Source organism: Grammomys surdaster, unplaced genomic scaffold (assembly GCF_004785775.1).
Source record: "Grammomys surdaster isolate TR1022 unplaced genomic scaffold, NIH_TR_1.0 581, whole genome shotgun sequence".
NCBI lineage: Eukaryota > Metazoa > Chordata > Mammalia > Rodentia > Muridae > Grammomys > Grammomys surdaster.
The window spans coordinates 1,346,978-1,370,624 of record NW_021605000.1 but is presented as its reverse complement, the minus strand read 5'-3'; the positions used below and the strand labels follow the sequence as shown (position 1 = coordinate 1,370,624).

The following is a 23,647-nucleotide window of genomic DNA, read 5'->3' as shown; positions in this document are numbered from 1 at the left end:
TCTTTTGTTACTTAGGAGGAGATACAATGTTTACAGCAGTTACAGTTGATTGCATGGTGGTTAGTTTCCCATTTCTCCCTCCTGTCAAGGTGATGGCGGGTCTCTGAAGAATAAATCAGGATACCTGACTCTTGTGTTCTGCTCATTTCAGCTATAAATAGGTTAGTGGTTGCATCAAATACTGCATGGTGACCACTCTCATTAGGTTTGGCAGGTTTTTTACTGATAAAAAGAATTGCTTAATCCTTACCCCTCAGCAGACAGTCCACACACTGCTGACAAGTACTTGAGTGAGATGGGCATCTAGAATGTACTGTACTGTACTATTGCCTTTTCATCAAAGCCTGAGACGGTGGGGTAGTTACTGTGAACAGAGCTGTCGCCTACGAACATTCCACATGAGTGGCTCTTTGTTTTTCTAATTTCCTTTAGCATAAAATTAAAATATTAGATTAAATTCCCTATGACACAGCACATGGGTCATTTTTCTTGCTCCGTTCAGAATGGCTGTGGGGAGAGTGTGTTCATTGTCCTTCCTTGGCCTATGTTTGTCTTCTCAGTTCTTGTTGCCCATGTAATTTGTTAATGAGCCTCTTGGTAATTAAGATGGTGTAGTCATTTCATAACACCTAGCTGTTACGTGGTTACCTGTGGGGATTTCATGAGGAAGAGAAGGAATAGCCTGCCATGTTCTGTCCCTCGGTGGTCCACACTGGTGAGGGTTGAGAGAGCCATCAGGGTTTCAGGGCACAGCCTGCTTTCCCTTTGTGGCTTCTCAGAATACTCAGTGTTCTTTCCAACTCAAAGACCATACAAGGATTGGCCTCTGAGCCCTGTGAACACAGCAAATGATGGCTCCTACTTGTGTAATGCTGAACTGGTTATAAGTTATACTGGAAACAAATGTCTCTGTTGTGTGCAGTGATTTCAGTCTTTCTTCTTCCTATCACTTTCCCAGGTCTAGCTTTGGTTTGAAATCCACTAGAAAGCGACCAGTAAAAGCAGGTGACAAATTGATTTATGAGATGCTGGCTGTGCTTTCTCCCTGAAATGTGAACAATGAAATGTGAACTTCGTCTTTAAATATATTTACACAGGTTGTCACTGATGAATGCGCAAGGGGGAAGGAAGCAGGAAGGTTTTTATCTAGCCACCGACAGTGGAAACCCTCATGGAGGTGCAGTTTCTAACATGCTCAGAAAAAAGAAGGCCCACTCCCAGAGCTGATAAAGTGACAGCTTGCCCGTGTGCACAATATTGTCATCTCACTAACAGAAATGTACTGAGCCCTGTAACTCAGGAGGATGGACTTACTGTAATGTTTAGAGCACTACATTCAAGGTAACCTTTCCCTTTGGGGGGTTATGTGTAACTGAGAGGAAAAAAATCTTGACACCTCCTCTCCCCCCCACACACAAACTTTTTTTTCTTTGCTTTCAATGTGAAAATCACATTGTAAAAATTAGAACACATTTAGAGGTGAGAGATGAAGTGCAGCTCTTCAGGAGACAGATACATTTGAAAGACATCACATAAAAGGAACGCAGAGTATAAGGAGCTAAACCCAGACTCCTCCAACATCAGTGGCTGTGTGCTTCATGTTCATTGTGTGTGCTGTGAGAAGCGCACAGCTAGTGTTCTGGGTACTAGAAAGCATCCAGTTCGCTTTCAGGTTTTAAAGTACATGTCAGGACTTAAGTGGGGTAGACAGCAGCACTAATCATATTAAGCACAGTGTCTGACTCGCAGGGAATGCATAATTAATGCATTGTTTTAAAGGACCTAATATATTAGTCAGGGGACAGAGCGTCATGCATTGCTGGTGCGGGCAGGGGTGAGCAGCAGAGCCGTCCGCCCGGGTGCTGCCTGCTCCACCACAGCCAACTCAGCTCACTAAATCTACTTTGTTACATCTCTACTATGAGCCAAAGCTATCAGACAACCTCCATTAAAGCGTTTGCCACAGAGAACTCTCTCTGGGATAGTAAATGCTAATTCAGTGTCAATTAGAAAAATGCTTCTAACAACACACCGAGATTAATAAGGGGCGCTGTGTTGACTCATCCCTGGGACTTCCCCTAGTTCTGTATAAAGACGTGCCTTTCATTACCTTCTATTTATTATTTTAAATATGTTTAGCTTGAAGGCACTTTGCTATTTCATCTTTATTTTAAAATGGACCCAAATGTTTACTTCTCCATCAATATCCATTTAAACTTAAGCCATTTGGGTCTCACTGATTTAAATTCCTTTAGTCAAACCATTGAATAAAAGGTTCAGTATAAACTCTTGAATTATTGCATTCAAACACTTTTTAAAGTTTCTGATTTTTGTAATCCTCTACTTAGTCTCAAAGAAATATAATGTGTATTTTAAAAATAAATCCAGTATTAATAAACATCCTGTTTCCACAGCTAATTAACAACTGAAAGCTAAACCCTTTCTTTGCAAATTTCATACTTTTTGTCCTGAATGGGTTCAGGTTTTTGTACAGTATTCTGTGTTTCTGTGTGTGCATATTTTATACTGCCTCATTAAATAGTGTGTGTTTCGTAGTGACAGTGCTCACAGTTCTGTTTTTCTTATTATTTTTATGAAAATTATCCTCTGTTGCGCTTGGTGATGTGAGGGTGTGGAGCCCAGGGAGATAGATGCCTGCTGAGCGGACATGCAGAGGGTATTCAGTGACAGTGAGGACTTGATTGTGTTCCTGTAAACAGTAAGGCCCTGCTGAAGCGCTAGTGTACTGTTCTGTAGGGTTTGCAAATTATGGGGAAATACATTCAGTATTAATAAGTTTGAGCATTGCTGAAATGTGGTAAACTCTACTGATTTGATCTCACACATGTTTCTTTAGAGAAAGACATAATGACTAATTTGTGGGGTTTTTTTTGTAAAATAAAATCATAAATTTTTGACGAAGGACTAAATAATCTATGCATCATATTTATATGTTATTTTTGAACTTAAATTTTGAAAGAAAATGGTATGATTAAACAAGGCAGGAACAGTTTTTGTCTCTTTTAAGGAGTAGGCTATGAAGTAACTTTTAAGCTTAAACTGTTTTCTTTACTGAGCCAACTTCTGACTGTGGGTGTGCATTTTCTTTAATGATTTGACTGGATTCTTCTCTAAAGACTGTTATTCCTGTATCTCTTCTGGTGCTGTCTCCAAGTGCAGTTACAGCATAGAGGCCTCCGAGTGTAGTTAGCCACACTGTGCAATAAACATGCAGAGTCTTCTTACCTCCGTCTCCTCATGCGTTTATGCGCTAGGGGCAAGCAGATTATATTTGGTGGAATATAAGAATTTTTAAGATCACTGAGAAAAATCTAAATGTGGCAATATTTTTCCCTTACATTTATGTGGATCAGAACTATGAATATAGCTACTGATTTTCATCAAATAAATATTTCATGTTTTAATATAAGTGTTGCCTCAACAAGTTATGTAGTTGCTTTGTGTTTCCAATTAAAATATTAATTAATTTACTATCTTTTTACATTTAAAAGTGGGAGGTAATTTTTTTTGCATACTTAGATGTCTTTCTAATAACTGTGTGCTACTGAAAAGTTTGCTCTGAGTACCAGACAGTCCAGTAACATGACCACATCAAGTGAGTATGTTTAACTACCTTCACAAGTATGTGTTTTAACTTTTTTCCAAAAAGTTGCATTTTAACTAGAATCTTTCTAAGAGAGAGAGAGAGAGAGAGAGAGACAGCAGATGTGTTTGTGCTTTTTAAGTTACTACAAGGAACGCACACACATGGACACTAGCCAGGATCCGAGATTTATTGTAGAGGCTGCTATGAATCTGACTTTTCTTTTTTACAGCATAGGTACTTCATGTTTACTTTTACTTTTCATTACCTCTAATAGTTCAATCAATGGGTTTTACTGAACGGAATTCTTAATTATAGTTATAGACTTAAAAGTCTGAATGGATTATAGAATTATGTTATTTTATCTACATTTTGGTGATGCAATTTTGAGCAGTTTCATTTTCAGCTGTGATGCTATTTTTCTTATGTTTATGAAACTTAAACATTTGCTTTGAATGTTGTAGGTGAGATCTGTTTGATAAAAGACTCCCCCTGCAGTCATTAATTTTGAACACTATCAGATATCTATTTTATTTCATTATGCTGTGACTGTACTTCTTGTCTTCTTATTATTCTTGAATGTTTCTGGAACGGAGCTGCTTCCTCCTGCATATTCATTTGACCATAATATCCGTTAGAATTTAATAGTTTAGAGTATTAATTATCCAGAATTACTTTAATAAGGAGTGTATACATAGAGTAAGGATATTACTGTATTATTTGTATGTATGCATCTTTGTAAAAATATTTCCACCTTAAATATTTAGATAATTAGATAAAGAATATTGGAGGAAGGAAACAGGGTGCTTTGAGAGGGAGAAGTTAGACATATTACGGATGGATTTATGATCAGACAGGGTGGACTGAGCTATAGCAGGACCGTAGGATACATCAGTACTCAACTCTAAGAGAACACGTTTCAGGATATATTTTTAAATCTGTATTTCTACATTTATTTTTTTAACTCATTTCACATTCTTAAAAAAAAAAAACTATTTCTCTTTTAATTCCAGATGCTACAATTATGTTTAAATCCCACAGTGAAGTTTCTTCTCTCTGCTTAAATAAAACTTTATTTCAAGACATGTGCCAGAACTGCATCAGTATCTAAGCATGGTAACTGGTCCTCTACTGTCTCCTCCATGCCCTCTGAGGCCTCCAGTGCTCCCTTGCCTAGGCCACCAACCTTGGCCAAGTATCTGGGCATTTCTTCTGTTTTCTTTTATGTTTTTTGTGCTGTTGCTGCTGCTGCTAATGATTTAAGACAGGTTCCCACTGTTACCCTGACTGTCCCCAGCTCATACTCAGAGATCTACCTGCCTAGGCCTCCTGAGTGCTAGGATTAAAAGTGTGCATCACCACACCCAGGTTGTTTTATTTCACTTGAGGATTGAATATTTTGGATTCTTCTGCTGTTGCTTTTACATTACAGTTTAAAAGATCACATTTAAGTAATTTTTGAATCAAAAGCATGTGTGAATTTCCATACTAAAGCTTTTACCTTTTTTTCTTTCTGGTCTGTCTCCTGATTTTGTTATGAGAAAATAACATATAGTGGCCTTACTTCCGTATTGTAAAAGAGACTCTGAATACCCCACCCAGAAAATTGTGTACACTCAAGTCTTAGTCCAGAAGAAACTATAAAAGCAGGATGACATGAAATAGCCAGAAACTAAAAGTAGTCCAAACTTAGGCATCTCATTAGTGAAGATTATTTGGAATTCACATTTGTGAAAACATTGTAGAAGCTGTAAAATGATAGTTCAGTTAACTCAATAAATCTGTGAAGCTAAGAGATTTACAGTATTTTATAGAAATAGATTGAGGCAGCTGGGGAAATGACTCTGGGAGCTTGCTGCACCAGCCTGATGACCTGAGTTCAAGTCTCCGGCACCAATGTAAAAAGGCCCCTGCATGGCTGCACCTGTGAAAACAAGTGGAACCCAAGAGCTTGCTGACGAGCCAGCCTAACCAAAATGACAGGCTTCCAGCGCGTGTCTCCCAGCATAGAGACTGTATCAAGGGAATTCAAGAGTGCAGAGAACAGGCTACCCAATATCCTTCTTTGACCTCTGCGCACACACACACACACACACACAACCAGATGCACTCCCCTATACACACATGCACACACATGGGTACACCACAGATGCATATAACACACATATGATCTTTTGAAGAGTAGATTGATTGCAAATGGCAAAGTGTTACGGGATGACTGCAGAGTGGTAAGGAGTGAGGGACCTCTCACTGAGTACTTTGTTTATGCTGGTTGCCAACAGGCCTTTGTCTCTGTAACCTTGTGAAGGACAGGAGTTATCTTTATAGAGCCAACAAGACAAATTAGGCAAAGCACAGAAGCCCCTGGGTTTCTTTGTGCCCTCTACTCCCAGACTGAGTTCTTACAGGCCAAGGAGCCACCACCTCCTGGATTCTTCTCTAGGGAAGCTAGGGAGATGTTGAAACTTCCCCCGTGTCTGCCAGAACCCTTCGGCAAGAATTACTGGGAATAGGGAAGGGCAGGTTCCAGCCACCCGCTTGTTTCCACTGAGGGGAGTGAGAGCCTGTGAGGGGATTTGCTCTGGCCCTGGCTTTGCATGATGAAAGAGTTGCAAGTAACCGGAAAGCCTGGCCAATCACAGTGCATCATGAAAAGAGAGAGGGCCAGAAACAGGCAAAAACTTTATACCTTGTGTCCTGGTGGCACTGAGAAAGGAGAGTTAGGAAATGTTATCAAGCAGATTATTTCCCCTTAAAATAAAGCATACCCTAGCCTGCCTGGTTGTCACATGGTAGTACACACATCTAGGGTATTGTGGACTGCAGTTGCGTGGGAAACACCACACTGCCGTTCTTGGAGTGTGTCGAGAATGTATCTGATCCCCACTTCTAGGGCATCTTCCTGTGGAGAGCAAACACAGAGAATCACAGCGGCAGGAAACACTGGCAAGAACTTCCCTAAATAATGCACCTTCTCACCATTTCTGCCTATGTTAAAAATAACTTCTATTTGCTTTTGTCTGGATTGTAATGCCTATCACAGATCTATAGCTATGATAGAATTTAATCATAAACCAAATACTGAATCACTCTTCAGCCAAACATCATGAAATCACTGTTGATGAGGGGAGGAGATAAAGTAATTGGATTAGAAATGGGTGGTTTAAGTTTACACCATTTTATTATATCAGGAATTTTTGATATTTGAGCTGAGGCTTTCTACAGCTGTGCAGTCACTTGTGCCTGGGATACGCATATAAGCCAGGTGCTGTGACTTTGTCGTCTTACATTCCGAAGGGAGATAAGTTGTGGAGATGGCCAAGTATATTACTTTAGTAAGCTTTGCATGAAATAAAACACTGATCTTTCAACTCCTGCAGCACAGAGCTATGGTCTGTCCGGTCCCAGGCTTTTTGTTCTCTGCATTACTCCTCAGCTGTGAGGAGTGGAGTCCGTGGCAGTGGCAGTGTGGCTGCAGTTTCTGCTCTTACATTTTCTGTCCGTAATATTTTCCTAGTCACAAAGGTATGCATGTTAGTCTTGCAAATAGATTGCTCGCACTAGAGAATTCTTATGAAATATTAATTTCCTGTAGTACACCGTCATTGTTTGAACTTCTAAGCAGTTGGTTTGTAGAAATGAAAAGAGAAATCTCTGTAGCATGAGGAATACCTGTGCCATAGAGGATTCCTGGCTTTGTTTAATTTCCCTATGTCCATTTTGATTCTGTATCATAGCTTGGTATATTAAATTTAAAAATAAAATACTAAAGAAAAAGTATGTAGTTACTAACAGAAATTTAATGTTCAAATAATATGGAAGGGATTGTGTAAGAATGTTAAGTATTGTTTTCCGTTTAGTTCATTTTAGATTTATGCAATTCTGAAAGGAGCACAACCCAGTGGATCTGAGCTTCTGATGAAGTGGTTTAACTGTGTAACATGATGAGCGGCATCATGTGGGTGTGTGTACGGGAGATGACGTGTGCCGAGGAATATTTGTGACGTTCCCCAAGAAAATTGCTGCAACCTTTGGCCTAGTTCATTTAATAAAATTCTTTAGAACTCTCCGTAGATTCATTTTAAAAAATAAGCCACATGTATTCAAATGAGCCACTACTTATTTTATCAGCGGTGATGTGGTAATGTGTGGAAATCTGTGTTCGCATCCAATTAAATTGAGCTAAAGGCAGTTTCTGTACTTCCTGTAAAAACAAAATGTGAGGACCGTAAGTGACCTGTTTTCAAGTTACTGAGAGTGCTATAAAGTGCACATTTAAATTGAAACAAGTGAATTAATTGTTAATAAAATATTTCTGACCTTCTTTAAAAGAGGCTTTAAGAGACCCTGTAGCTACCCCTTACTCTGTACTGACTGTAGCTAAATTATACAAAATTAGACTATCAGGGTTTATGAGAAGTTCAGCCATAGTATTTCTGAAAAAAATAAATAAATATTGTTATTTTAAAATTGAGTTAGAATGTTGATCCTTGAAAAATTCCCGAGTGGTGGGTCCCATATCTATTTTTGTATGCCTGATTTAATTGAATTAACAGATTACAAATTATAATTGCATTCAATAATTCAAGACACTTGGTATACTCAAGATGTACCACTGATGATCAAGCCTTTGAAATACTACCACTGATACCAAATATATTAAAGCTGTGAGATTGTATCTGTTGAATTGGAAAAAAAAAAAAGCTAAGTTAGAGATCCCTTACATCCTGCCTTCGCTATGAAAGTCAAAAAATCACTAACTATGAAGTGTAAATTGAGAGACTTTTATCATAATTGAAATTAAGGAAATACCTGTTTCTTAAAACTTGTCTTTGAGTCAGTTTTCTCATTAGTTCCCAGATAATCTCAGTGAGGCTTTGTGGGATAGCATCCTAGGACTCACATGACATCTGAGGTGATACACAGGGTGCTTCGATTTTGCATGGATGTTTCCTGTCAGGCGACACTGAGCTGCTGTTTAGAGATCGGACTCTGTGGTCCCTGTGCTTTCAGTTGTACATTCTGGATGCTTTTTACTTTGTTGTCACAGAATTTCCTTCCATTTCATAGATTTTTAGTTTCTTCACTAAACTGTTTTATGATATAGATTGCACAATGTCTTTGAGTTCAGCAACTGTTACTGAAGAGAAAAAGAAAGAATGAATCTTTGTAATTGTTAAAAATCCATATAAATCTTTAGGAATACAGGGATATTCACCAGGACATGTTTACATGGATAGGAAAGCATTCTTAAAAAATGAAGAGACAAAGATACAAGTGTGTCTTTTTGGGTTTTTTTTGTTTTTGTTTCTGTTTGTTTGTTTGTTTGCACTGACATTTTTAAACTAGTTATCAAGAAATCTGGCAAACAACTTATGTTTAAAAGTATTTGTTTCTGAAGAAAAGAAAAAATTTAACTAGGTCCTGAGGTGCTTTAGTGGCTGTTTTTATTGGAAGATAAAATCCATCCTCCCTTGTCGGCAGTGTTTCAGAGCCCAAAACAAGCCTGTAAAGTATGAGACATTGTAAGACTGTGTAGACCAAATGTCTTCACCCCCAGAAAAGCACAGAACACACATCACATCGAAGAAACTGAGCCTACTCTCCACGACCATGTGCTGGGTACAACAGGACTGAGAAGGGTAAGCAGCACTGTTGCTGAACTCGTGGGACGAACCTGCTTCAGGAGTAGGGCTGGGCTTGGCATGGACAGATTATGTTGCCTCAGTATTTTCAGTTAAAATACTTGTTTGAGAGCATCATAGAGCCAATGCAGCTATAAGCAAAACTAGAGATTCCACATGCCTTTGGTCCAGGTTTCCCTAGCAGTGATGTCATACAGAACCTGAGGACAATAATGATCTGTTGTGTCTTGAAATGTTCTTTAGTCTGTCCAAATGGCACTGGTTTGGTTATGGTTTTTGGTTTTATTGTGGTTTGTTTATTTGTTTGTTACTTTATTCTGATTATAGAATGGTACATAACTGCATGTAAAATTATCTTTAAAATTAATAAATATTCAATCAGATTACCAATACTATTAGACATAAGTACAAACCCGTACTACATAGCAGTTTGTTTCTGGATAAGTAAACACTATAATTACACAGTGGAGTGCTCTTTCCTTTCCTATACAATTTGTTTGTTCTTTTGGCAGACTTTATTAGAATCTCTGTCTAGATCATTTGTATATAGAACTTATAAAATCGCTATCTGTGGGTACTTTTGCTAGTTAACTTTTTATAATAAAGGGAACTGTTGTGTTGGGTAAGAAGCTGTGTTCAGTAGTAATTTAGCAAACTGATCACTTATTTTAGGCTGGATTAGTCGCTCTCCAGTTTTGTTCTAGGCCATAAATCCCTTGCACTAGTACTGCCTGAAACATAAGTCCTGTATCTGCTTCAGGTTATTCTGTTTTAGGAGACTAGGAATACACCCTCGGGCCCACGTGGGTCACTGAGGGCTGCAGAAGAGCCCGATGCTGTGTCTACACCAAGAGCTAGACTGTGGGGAGCAGCTGTTTGCTAGCTCCTGAAGCTTGCTGGCCTTGTGTCGTTGAAGAAACAGGGTACTGATGTGAGTGTGTGTGGAAGGAGCATCATTTCATTCCCAGATGCATTCAGATATGAAAACACTTTCTTTCATAGGCTTAGTCTGTAAACCGTGGGGATTTCTAGCATGGAACTTTACACCTGTGCTTCATTTGACATATTTTTCAAAGCCACAGCCAGGAATTCAGGAAGTTGAGCAGCATGGACTAGACTTTCAGAGCCCAAACCAATCCTGTGGATTAATACATTTATCTAACAGAATTGCGGTTGTTTGGGCTGGTTGGTTGGTTTCACCTAGCTTTTATATTTTTCTGTTTTAAGTAATTACTGGAGACATTTAAACTAGTGAGTTAGCTTATAGATGGAGATAGAGAAGCAGGAAGCATCAGCCTAGACCTAAAAAGAAATGGCGATGGGAGAATGGAATGGTAAAAGTATTCCGTCTCCCTTAACTACACCAGTATGTTTCAGTAAGAGCAGAAACCTGCATAGTTAGACGGTCCTCAGCACAGGTGTCAAGGGTGACATTCGCAGCCTGTATGTCGCATTAGTGCTGTGTGGAGAGGCAGTGTATGCAACACAAAATACTTGTGGTACGTGTGCAGAAGCAAGGCTGCGGGAAGTCATTTGATGTACCTTGGATGAATACTGCCAGAACACTCCAGATTCATCGTGGCTTTGACTCTGCTTCATAAACCTTAACTGTTGTCCACATTCAGTGATGCAGTGCAACATGGGGTCGTGATGCACTGTGTGCCAGATGGACGCTCAGAGTGGTGGTGTGGAACGAGGCTGGGAACCAACAGGCCTGGGCAGGCGTGAGGGCCATGGCCTCTGCAGGATGCCCTCAACTTTAAAGTGAGAGTAATGTGGGTCCCAAATAGGACTGGAGTGATGGTTACTTGAGATAACACTCAAAAGTGTCTCATCCTTGGTGTGAGTGAGTCCTGGGGAAGAGTAATAGCACTGGGAAATTCTGACTGAAAGTGCCGAGCCTGGCTGTAGCTTGTCAGTACTCAAGCACTGCAGACTACTCTGGTGCCCCTCGGTTTGCTTATCTTTTGTGTTTATTCCAGCACTCACTGCTTGTGATGAATGTGTGTCCTAAGTTAGCCTATTAACCCTCATGAGGTTAGCTCATAATTCAAATGAATTATTTGTTCAAAACAAATTTGCCACTTGACTCATTGGAAATAATATTTCTTTAGCTGAGAGTGTATGTGATTCTTCAACTGGAAAATGGGTTTTAATGAAGATTTTGCGAGGCATATTGGTACATGCTTTGAGTCCTAGCTCCCAGGAAGCAGAGGCAGGCGGGTCCATGTGAGTTCCAGGCCAGCCAGCCAGGGCTATGTAGTGAGACCCTGCCTAAGTAAATCGTTTCAGATTTTATTAGTGAATTTTTCCTTTAAGACTTTCAAATGAAATAACCTCGGCACATGGAGGAGATGGCTCAGCAATTGAGAGTTGCTTGCTGCTCTAGAGAACCTGAATTCAGCTCCCAGTACCCACAGGCTCACAGCTGCTTGTAACTCCAGTTCCAGGGATGTGACACCTTTTTGATTGTCTTGGGCACTCACATACCCATAGGTAAAAATAAAATATAAGCTTTAAAAATTAAAAAAGAGAAGTAACCTCAGCACATTTTTATGTCTAAATAAGTAATATTCGTTAGCAGTTAAACTAAAAACTTGTATCATGGAACTGGTGGTCAATTGGTTCACTAAAGTGCTTGTATTTGCTCTGCAGAGCATATGTGATAAGACAGTGTGTGCCCTCCCAGCCCTGGGAAGGTGGCGGCTCACGGGTCTCTGGGATCACTGAGCACACAGCTCAGCCTACTGGGCAAGGCCAATGAGAGACCCTGTTTCAAAAATGAGGTAGATGGTGACTGATGGACAGCACATGAGCTTGTTCCCTGTGTGAGCTCTACATGCGTGTGCACATGTGTGCATGTGCACCCCCCCACACAACAACAGGCACATAAACATGCTAACACAATCTCACATTGTTTGCAGACTTGAACAGTTTACTCATAATCATCACAAAGTTAGATGAGAAGATGGGGCACGTAGAAGCTGCTCTCTTGCAGTGTTCCTCAGCTGGTTTGCTGTGCTGTACACCGGGAACAAGAGGAACAGTGGTAGACAGCAGGGCTCTCAGTAGCGGTGAGCGCTGAGGCCAGGGTTAAAAGGACAAAGTGCTGAAGAGCAAGAAACTTTCAAACAGGAAGGTTCTCCATAGCAGCTTGTCCTGGCCTCTGTGGAAAGACCCTCCTCACACTGACTTTCAAAGTGTTTTATGAAGAAATTTTACAGTTCTAATGTGTTTGGAAAACTCTAAATTTAATGTGGCTTTAAAAATGTAATGTTGAACTTTGAAAAACTTTCCACACCAAACCATCTACAAATCCCTTGTAAGAAACACATAGCCACATCTATGTGTTATTTATTCTGTTTATGACTTGTCTGCAGCTTATTATAATAAAGGAAACTTTGAAAATGAACAGAAAACTCAGAGCCCACTCTGAACCCAACATTGATGCTAAGTGCAGCATTAGTTTGCTGTCTCCCCAATTACTACGCATCCCTTGATTGTTTTTAGTCTGCCTGAGGTTTTAAGTCCTTTTCCTCACATTCTGTCCTTTCCTCTAGTTTTTCTTCCAGTTTTTACCTGTTCAGAGCAGTGCAGTACTGAACACTGCTTATCTGGTGCGTGGCTCCTCCTTCCCTGGGTGGTTTCCTTTAGATGCAGTTTCCCATGGACAGACATAGTTTCAGAAGTGCAGTAACTGGCAGCACTTTGACCCCATTTTCCCTCCTCTCCGTCATGAGGGTGTGCCTTTTCCCTACCCAAGTGACAGAAGCAGTATATGCCTGTCTGCATAGTCTTGTTTCATTTTTAAGCTCTTGGCATGTCCATCAGACCTTCCAGGAAGCAATTCACACTTAAGGTTGTTAGGTACTGTGTGTGTTCTGCACACAGTCAACAGCAATCTTCAGAGAGTTTCCTCACAGAGTTACAGTGTTGCAACTGATTTCTTTGCCCCATAGCTTTTAGTTGTTTGACTTATTTTTAATTAGCAAATAATAGCATGTTCTGTTGTATAATTGACATTTTTATGTATGCATAGATTGTAAGATGACCAAACTAGTCTAATTAGTGTATCCTCACCACAAATACTTACCCTTTCGTTGTGATGAGACCACTTCAGTCCACTCTTAGCTCCTTGAAATAGTCAAGGCATTAGGAAATAATTGCCACGGTGCTGTGCAATATATCATGTAGTAGCAAATTTCTTTTAAAAATAACTTTTGGCTGAGTGATTGTCACGCTGTGATGATAAATGGTAAAGGAAATGATGCCTCAAATTTAGTTACTTATTAGAACCATCATTTTGAAAAATCACATCCGTTTACACTAGGGTCTCTCTCATGGCTGCTAGTCATCTATTATTTAAAATTTTATGCATGAGTACTGCCTGAGACTTTTTGACTAACCATAACTTGTAGTATTAATTTCTCTGTCCTACATCACATTTTGTATTAGAATGTTTAAAAGTAACCATTATTAAATGTCAGTTGACATGTGTACTTTTGCCTCTACAGACAGCTCTGTATAGGAATAGGGACTATTTTAGTTCATTGTCCTTCTGGAGTAAGAACAACTAAACTCTAGATTAGTGTGGTAATTGTTATAAAATTTGGCATCACAGACTTTAGATTATAAGGAATTTATCATCTAATGTTGCCTTATAGTATGCACCATATATCTAAGAAATCTATTTACCTTTTCATTTTTTTATTCATTTTGTGATCATTGGAATAGTTATTGTTAATACTCTATTCTAGAATGTTTACCTTAGAATCCCATTGCCTCAGATCCATAGAGATGGCTTTGTTGGAAATGTTGCTTGTCACTAAGCCTGATGACCCGAGTTTGCTCCAAGATCTAGATGGTGGAAAGAGATTGTCTTCTGACAGCCATGTGTACAGCAGGGTGAACACAAGCCCACATAGGTATACATTGAATGAGTAGATGATTGATTGATAGATAGATAGATAGATAGATAGACAGACGGACAGACAGATAGACATAATTTCACTCATGCACTAAAGAGGAATAGTACATAATGTGAAAGGATTTCAGAGGCTACGACATGGCTTGGTGAGTTAAATTTGATCTCAGGAACCCACATGGTAAAAGGAGAAAACCAACTCCCCAAAGTTGCCCTCTGGCATGGCATGTGTATACACACACAAATATAAATAAATAAATAAATAAATAAATAAATAAATAAATAAAATGTGGCTCGAATTGTCTTGTTTCATTTTGTTTATGAGATAGCTGGCCTGAAACTTAGATCTGTCTGTCTTTGCCTCCAAGTGCTAAGATTATTTATACATACATACATACATATATACATACATGTCACAGTTCATGTGACATTTCTAAAGTAAAGTCTGATGTGATGTTTACTTATCTGTATAATTCGATACCAGATATCATTTACCATGTGTCTTTGGGGTCTGTTTTTCACCATTTCTTATTTTAATAAACATACTGCTAATATCTAGCCTTCTCTCCTTTTGATGTCCCCTTGCTTCGCTACAAGGAAGTTTAAAAAAAAAAAACAAACCAGCATCTCTTAGAAAACCATCTTTCCAACCTGGGCCTGTAATCCCAGGCAACTGAAAGCTAAATAAAGAGAATTCTGCTTTCAAGACTTGCTTGGGCTACAAGGAAGTTCTAGACCAGCCTGAACAACTTCTGAGGTCCTATCTTAAAATGAAATTAAAGAGCAGACTGGGCACACAGTTTTTTGGTAGAGTATTTATTTAGAGAATTCACTATGCTCCAGGTTCAACCTCCAGTTAGGACCAAGACAGCATCTTCCAGTTAACTGAAACCCAGTATTTGAAATTAAAAATATTAATTGCTTCCTGGCCTTTTAGCTAGGATCAAGTATAGTTCTGTTTTCATAAGTCTAATGTCGCATGTAGCCTCTGTTTGAAGTATATAAATGGAGTTTTGGAGCAGAGAGATAAAATGGAGGCCTGCTCCCTCAACCCCCATACCTCACTTATTGCGATACCTTCAGGAATGGTGCACCCCTTCAGAGGACTAAACTAAGTTTTTAAAAAATTTAAATAATAATTCAAAATAAGTTTAGCTATTAATACATTTTACAGGATGTTTAATGATAAACTAACATTTCTTTCTTCAATTTGTATTTGTCACAAGATTTCATTCCCATTTTACATGTACAGCTAAGAAGGAATGCCACAGTGCTTCCTGTCTTTTGAGAATTACGTCAGAGAAGTGACTTAGATATATGAAACTTATTGTGATTCTCTTAATTATTGGGATTTGATAACCAAACAGAACCCATCTCAGCTCTCCTGAGGCTCACTAATAGAAACTGTTGTCACAAAGCAGTTACTTTCTGGGTGTTTTAACAGGTTAACCTGGGACCTGGAAAGACGAATTAATAGTGACGAGTACTAGCTGCTCTCTCAGAGGACGAGGGTTGAGTTCTCAGCCCCACAACCAGATCTAACTCCAGTTCCCCAGGATCCGTTGTCCTCTTCTGACCTCTGTGGGCAGCTATACATATGCAAGCAAAGCATCCATACACATTTTTTAAAAAGCCTAATAAATCTTAAAAATGTGTGTCTGATTGATGGAGTTTAAAGTTCTATTTAGCAGAAAATTAAGAATAAATTCCTACTGTACCACTCAGTTAGTTTACGTATTTGTTTGTTAAAGTTAAGGAGTCACTGTAAAACCAATTGTGAATTTTATCTTGTTTTTGTTGTTGTTGTTATTTTTTGTTATTTTGCTTTGGGGTTGTTTTGTTTGGTTGTTTTGTTTTCAGTTTTTAATGTCAAGGCTTTCCTGTGAAGGGTTGGCTATCCTTGGAACTCACTATGTAGACCAGGTTGACCGAGAATTCACAGAGATACACCTGGCTCTTGAGTGTGCTAGGATCAAAGGCATGTGCCACCACTGTTGGGCCTGATTTTGAACTTTGATCCTTATCATGGCTTCATCTTTCTTAGCAACACTTAATATTTTGTATTTATTCACATACCAGAAAAAAACATTTTCACCATTTACTGTTAGCAGGAGACTTGGAAATATTTAGTGTTGATTCAGACTTCCCCTGCATAGTTGGTTGGCCATGTTGCTGTCCTCAGGCCCCTTGGTGAGGTGGGAAATGTACGTAGTGCTTTCCAGAACAGCATTACTCAATAAATGATTTTCTGTGGCTTCTGAGAGAAAAGCCTATAAAGGGCTTAAGTTCTGAGGGTTCTGGGCAGTTACCCAGCATTCCTACTCATCCTGCATGACAAACATCTTGCCCTTTGGAAGGAATTTCCAGCCTTCCCACATCTTTCAGTAGGAACTGCTATCCCCTTCTCACACACAGGCGGTCCGCTTGTGCACGTACTCAGCTTACCAGCTACAGCGAAGGCAGTTTCAGTCAGCAGAGTGAAAGCAGAACAGGCAGAATACAGGACAGGACAGTTGTTAAAACCTGATAGGAGTATCCCCGTCAGTGACTGCCTTCTGCCACCCATGTGTGCAGAAATAGCCTCGTACTTTTCTTTTCTCATTTAATGCGAGTGTATTCTATTGTTATTTATTATTTCAAGGGAATGTTTCTTGCTTTTACTTACTATTATAGTTTTCCACTAAGATTCACAAGGAAACATATTTTTGTAATATTGAAGTTTTGTTGAGGTTGGAATGTGCTGTGATTTGCTCCAGAACAGCATCTCAAGGGCGTGAAGAATACAGTGTCTCATAATGACCAGGTCATTTCCCTCTATAAGTTCATAGGGTCTAAAGTTCAAAGATACACTGTAATGTTTGGGGCAGTTCATAGAAAGCAAATGTAACTACCATTTAAAAGGTCAGTGTATGTAGCACTGTTTGCTGATAAGCAGAGTAAGAAAGGCTTGCATTCTTCCCTCCTTCTGCCCCTCCCCTTCCTTCTTCTGCCTCTCCTCTTCTGCTGCCTAGAATAATCTCTCACAGATGATTAGACAACAGGTGCCAGGAGAGCGAGGCAAACTGGCTTTGTGCCACATGTGCACAGTGGAGATCCAGTGTCACCACAGGTTTTGGTGTATCGCTATGTCCTTCCACGGGAAGGGATAACCCAGTTGAAATACATACTGCAGCTCCTGAGGGATTAAGTGTTTCCTTTGCTTTATAGTACAGAATTTTACAGTGTCTTTGTTTGGGAGTTCTCAGATTACTTAATGATTTCTCTAACTCCCCACCCCTACCCACTGTGACCAGATGTGTATTACAGCAGCGTTTGACCCTCTTCAGGTTGGCCGATTTCATTGCACAGCTTGTAATATAGCTTTTCTTTATTTAACAATGACATTTAAGTGTTTTGCATTTTAGGGAGCCAATTCAGAGTCAAGATATTGTTCAATTGATTAATCTTTAATCTTCTATTGTTTAATATTGTTACATTTCATAAGATGCGTGTATAGTGTTTCAGTTGTAGATAGAGAACTCTACAAGAATATTATTCATTAATCAGATTTGTGTCTATATTAAGCCACAACTGGAGTAGTGCTAATTGATCATTTTCCAGTCTTTTTAAATTGAAGAGTTTTTGTTTAGTTTTGCAGTTTCTGTTGATGCCAGTAACTTTGGGTAAGCTTTGGCGCATTTATTTACTTTTCAAAACAGCTTTTAGAACTCACTATTTTAGGAATCGACTTTGAGGGAATTATAGCCTTTGGCAGCTGTTTGAATGGAAATTCCATAGAGCTTCCTTAGAGGTTTTAGAAGACTCAGTTCACCCTGGACTCCATTGAGGAAGCATGGAGTTGTGAACTCAGCTCCCCCCCTCTCTCCAGTTCACCTTGTGCTGAAGTAGACAATGCTCTTAGAAGACGTGTGGTGCTAAGAGGAGAGGCTGCCTAGGGAACACTGGGCTTGTTCAGATGCCCAGGAGCAGAATCCATCGCTGAGAGACACAAGCTAAATCTGCTGAAAGGGGCGTTGGTGCGCTGAGTTTCCGGGAAGAGAGGAGACAGGAGCGCCAGCTCACGCTGGACCCTAGCCATGGGTTCACAGCATTAGGGGAAGAGGCTACACATGGTGTCAGGCTAAGAGTAAGAAAGGAGTTTGCGTCCTGTTAGAGGGAGCCAGTATTCAGTAACAGAGTTACCAGTGATGAAGGTGGAGGAAGGAGAAAAGAAACAGTTGCTTGAGATGGCTGCAGTGAAAGCCCTCCCTACAGCCCACTAGAGCTGAGTTCAGGGTGCAGTGGGGTTGGGGGAGTAGTGAGACCCAGTGGACCTTGGCAGGCCTGTTGTGAGAACAGCGATGTCCCACATGGTAGCGTTTTACAGTAAAGTACTTCTGTACAGGCACGGCTCACAACATGCAATCTAGGGAAGCCTAGTCAGCCCTGATATGGGTAAGCAGGGCCCCACAGGTAGTAGCATGGTGTGTGCAGTGCTGAAAGCATGCCTCTGAAGACCTGGCAGGTTGCTTAGAAAGGGCTGTGTAGAGAGAGGGAGAGAGCAGAAAAGTCCAGGACCTCAGTGTCTCTGAGAGCTTTGCAAGCCATGTTGGAGTATTCACTTCATTCCCTGAGCCGGACAGGGCGGAGGGCTCTGCCCGTGTTTTATGCTGGAAAAGAACATGACCAGCTTAGCTCCTAGAAAGATCACTGACTGCTGTATACAAAGTGAAAGGAAGGAGGTAAGGGGATTGGGGGGAGGAGGTAGAAAAAGTAGCTAGTGACTAGGAGGGCTGAGCCCATGGAGTACTCTGGGGATGGAATGGTGACTGGTCACATATGACCTATTTGAGATTAGCATTTTGTCTTTCTATGTGACTCTGTGGGAGAACAGACTATGATTGATTAGGGTTCCCTCGATGCTGATTTTGTTTTGGATGAGCTTAATAATTATTTTATTCAGTTAACCCAGAGAGGGGCTATCTAGGTGTTGTATCAGTTAGGTAGAAACTTTGGTTTGGGTTCTGAGACAGTTTTGTCATGCAGTCAGTAGGCTCTAACTCGCCATCCCCTTGATCCCCTTCAAGGCTGTGATTAAAGATGTGTGCTGGCAGCACACCTGGCTTGGGATTACTTTCAGTTTTTTCTTAACTAGAAAATGCAAGGTCTTTATAGACACTGAAAAATCGGGAAGATAAGAGTAATAAATCACCCTCCTCACTCCTCAGAGACAGGTATTATAAATATTTCCATTTCCTTCCATCTTTTGTCAGAAAGCAGTATTTACAAATTGAGATCCCCCTGGCAGGAAGAGAAGGTCACTTTATAGTAGAGGCTCTGAGAGCGAGGCATGGCTGGGTTTTCTTTTACTGTAGGATGCAGTACTTGCCTTTAATAAGGACTAGGTTATGTTTTGAGCCTTTCTATTTTTTTTTTTCTTTTGAGGACAAAGCCTTCATGAGAGATGGCCTGTGTGACCTGTTAAAGGAACACTGCCCAGTCACCATGTGCCTGAAAGCCACTTTTGATGAATGCCAGACTGCCTGTGTTTGATATTTCAAATACCTGGGGGGGTGGGGGTGGAGGGAATCTCAATGGAAATGAGTCATAGTTTGTTTATTGGAGGTAGACCAGTAGGACATGGGTAACAAGGGGAAAGTGACAGCTGACAGTGCATCTTAACTGGTTTGTAAGAAGAGATGATGTGTGGGTCCTGCTCGTGCCCCTCTCTGACTTTTTTATTTTTTTAAACATTTCCTTTAATCTGGCTGGAGATTGATGGAGGTATTATCTTGAGCTGTTAGGAGCTGTGAGCTAGATCGGAATGACAAACACACATTGCCAGCTCTTGAGGGGATGGATGGAGTAACAAGCTCTGCACTGCAGAGTTTGCTCTTCTGTAGGGTCTTTGGAGAAATGTCGCTCTCACTCTGTGTTGGGGGGAGGGGTGGGGTGGAGCAAAGATGTAGCTTGTTACCTAGTTGGCTATTTTCCCTCCCTTGACTTACAGACATTGTAAGTGGCTTTAAGGTACCTTTAAGGTCTGCCTAGCACCTTCAAAGCTTCTGAGTGTGATCCTTTTCTTTGATGTATAGAAATTAGCACGTGTGGTTTATGTGGGAGCAGTGTGTCACAATGTCTCCACCAGCACCACCCTGCGCTTTCAAGACAGTCCCAGGGCTGTGGGTTCTCAACTTTTCTCTTAAGACTAGCAGGGACTCAGCTTCCTGGATGTGATTCTGGGATAGGAGGCAGAGAAGACTGGAGCCTACTTCCTGCTTCCTGGAGCGAGTGTTTGTGCAGGAACAGACAAAGCAGACTCGAGACCCAGGAGGAGCCAGAGCAGTGATGGCTGAAGTCATGTGAAGGTGACTCTGCAGGTGGCGCAAGGTGCAAGAGCTAGCAAGGCCCTGTCCTCTGGGCTAGGCTGACTTTTGTTTCTATTGCTTCTCACTCTAGGAGTGTAAACACATAGCTAATCTTGGAGCTGCTGGAGGGCAGGGCGCCTGAAGCTGAGGGTGTGACAAGGCTGTGCGCCTGAGGAAGAAAGGAAAAGTTCAAAATGAAAAAGGTCCAAACGATTGGTGGATTTTTACAAAAATAGACTGAGAGGAAAAAACTCTTTTGAAAATTTAACCTAGACAGAAAATATATTGTTTGTTGAGGGAAAAAAATGAGGTATTTGTTGCTCTGGTGTTTGGAATTTCTTCTTCCTCATGCTCCCAGGACAGTGCAGTACCATGAAGCTTTCAACTAAACTGAAGGAGAGGTGAGGACCTTCCCGATCACAGCCCCCAGCATTGGTCTCTCCTCCCTTTTTATTTTCTCTTCGTGACATTCTGTGGCCACTGGCAGTCACATTTCCCTGGGCACTGCCTTGTACTGTCACAGGGAGTCTCAGCTGGTCCAGTTTAGATGAGATAGGCTCTTAGGAGACTAGAGGAGTGAGGTGAAGTTACTGGTCCTGTGGCCACTCAAAACCCTTCTGTTAAAAAAGCAGCTTAAGCCCATGAGAGACTGTGAGCTGTCCATCTCTCTCCAGCCTGTCACTCTCAGTGTGCTCTGAACTCTCCTGGGTACAGTTAGTTCATCCTCTTTGTTTTATTTTTTATTGCATGGCCGATAAATTTAAGCCTCCAAGTCAGTAGTGTTTGGCTACAGGACATGTGTCTGTGCTGAGTCAGCACGTTCTTCCTTCTGCTCTGCAGCCATACATACAGTTCAGCAGCCACTTCACAGCATTCATGTTGTTGTAGGTGGAGCAAGGAACATGTGGAATGTGACATAGAACATGTGGAAGTCTGACCATACTCTATATGCCTTACTTCCCATTCCTTTTATGGGACTCATAGCATCTTGAGGTCAATCTCCCTTGGGTGTAAAGGAAATTGTACATTCTGAGAGTTCATATCATATTTGTCTTTTATATTCAACACATTGCAAGAATTCAAGTTGTGCTTCAGAAATAGTTAAAGCCATGAAAGCATTATAGACAAAAAAAAATATAAACCACAGGGAAACATGAGTAGGCAGTGGCTGCTACATGTAAGATCTACAGTCTAACTGCTGAAGCGCATAAACTTTCGTCTGATCATACTGTGCTCTGTGTTTTGGAAATGCGGTTTAAATATCTAAACCAGGGCAATGACCTAACTGAAAGACACTCTATAAAATGCATGGAAAACAGAGTCAAGCAGCATGAGCTCTGATCCCTTGGTGTGTGGAAGGAGTGTTATACCCTCACTAAAATGAACCCTAAGTCAGTTAGCATGGAATTTCTGCCCAGATGTTGCTTTTGCGAAATTGAGGCCCTCATGGAGTCCAAAGCTGCTGCCGATCTGTGGCATTCTGGAGTTCTCTGCTGCTTTCTACTCCCAGTCACCATCTTTAGATGCCTGACTCCCCAGAAGTACAGGAACCGTTCCATCTTTCCTATCTGGATGAACTAATTCGTGAAAAATCCTGTATAATGAGCAAGCATATGTGTGCACACCCATGACAGAGCTCAAGCCCTAAAGAGTGTTTACCACCAGTCTCTATATCGTGTTAGAGAAACCCTTATAGACAGCAACATAACGTAGTTTGTGACTGAGATCATCATTAGTCCCATGGAAGGAAACTAAGACAGAGTTTTCAGACCAGAAAGAAAAAGTCATTTAAAAAAAAATGTATTTGAAAATTGGGGTAAGGAGGTGATGTGAACATTTATAAGAAAATCTTTTAACATGAGACTTCAGCTAATTCAGTACAGAATGTGGATTCTTTTGTTTGTTTGTTTTGTTTTTTGTTTTTTGTTTTTTTGAGACAGGGTTTCTCTGTGTAGTCCTGGCTGTCCTAGAACTCATTCTGTAGACCAGGCTGGCCTCAAACTCAGAAATCCGCCTGCCTCTGCCTCCCAAGTGCTGGGATTAAAGGCATGCGCCACCACTGCCCACAGAATGTGGGTTCTGATAGGCAGATCACTGTGAACACTTACAAATTATACATCACTTTTTACTGACTATAACAGTCCATGCCTATAAGCATTGCTTGCACTGATGGCTCATAGAATGTTCACTGAGGACTCATTTGCATAGCATTATACTGTTTCTCTTTAATGTTAAGAATCTTATATTCACATCTCAAAAAGTCTGCCCCTTGGATTAATAGGTAAAGAAAAGCCTCTTTAAAACAAAATTTTAATTGCATGTATGTAATTAATACACGGGTGTGTGCTGCGCCTATGGTTAGAAGCATCAGCCCCATAGAGCTGGGCTATGGGTCATTGTGAGCCACCTGATACTGGATACAGAGGAGTCAAGAGCAGTACATGCACTTAACCACTAAATCACCTCTTTGGTTCCAAGTCAAGCACTTTCAATAGTAGCCATGTTAAAAGTAAGTGTAGAAACGCGTGTCAATGATAACTTGATCAGAATGTCAGACCCACAGTGAGTAACATAAGGGATCAGCTTTTCTGCAACCTAAGCACTGAGCAGGTCAGGTAAGGCTATTTGGCTTGTGCATGGTGCTAGGTCCATAAACAAAGCCATGAGCAATAATGCAGAGGAGTAGGGCAACAATGTGGGGTCTGAAACACAGTGACCAGGGAGGACAAACCTGACCGTCTGAACTCCTGCAAGAAGCTGCTACTGATGCTCCAGGTGATCTGCAAAGAGCTGGTGCACTTTGCCAGAGAGCAGCAAAAAACTTGGCTCAAGATCTTCAGGAGCTGGAAGAACTTGGAAACCAGCTGCAGCCTGAGGAGATCTGTCCTCAGCTGGACAAGCTGCAGGCCTGGTGTTGCTGGAAGCCAACAGTGTATGTATGGCCATCAGATCTACAGCTGAGTGTGAGCTACACATAGGACCTGACACCATACCAGCTTCCCAAGAATCAGCATGGCTTCACATCTCCTTCCAAATCTCACTAAAGCTCTGTGACAGACTCTATCCCACAACTACACAGGAAGAAACTTTGGGCACTGTACTTCCAGGATAGGCAAAGTGACGTGAA

General features: G+C 40.7%; 1 protein-coding gene and 1 non-coding gene across 2 annotated transcripts in view; both read left to right on the top strand.

Moving 5' to 3' along the window:
- Positions 1–23,647, top strand: part of LOC114633342 (protoheme IX farnesyltransferase, mitochondrial) — a 109,406-nt gene that overhangs the window by 50,251 nt on the left and 35,508 nt on the right. The gene's annotated exons all lie outside the window — the stretch shown is intronic.
- LOC114633362 lies at positions 15,091–15,272 on the top strand. Its single transcript, XR_003713194.1, has one exon. It is a non-coding gene; the product is annotated as a U2 spliceosomal RNA (small nuclear RNA).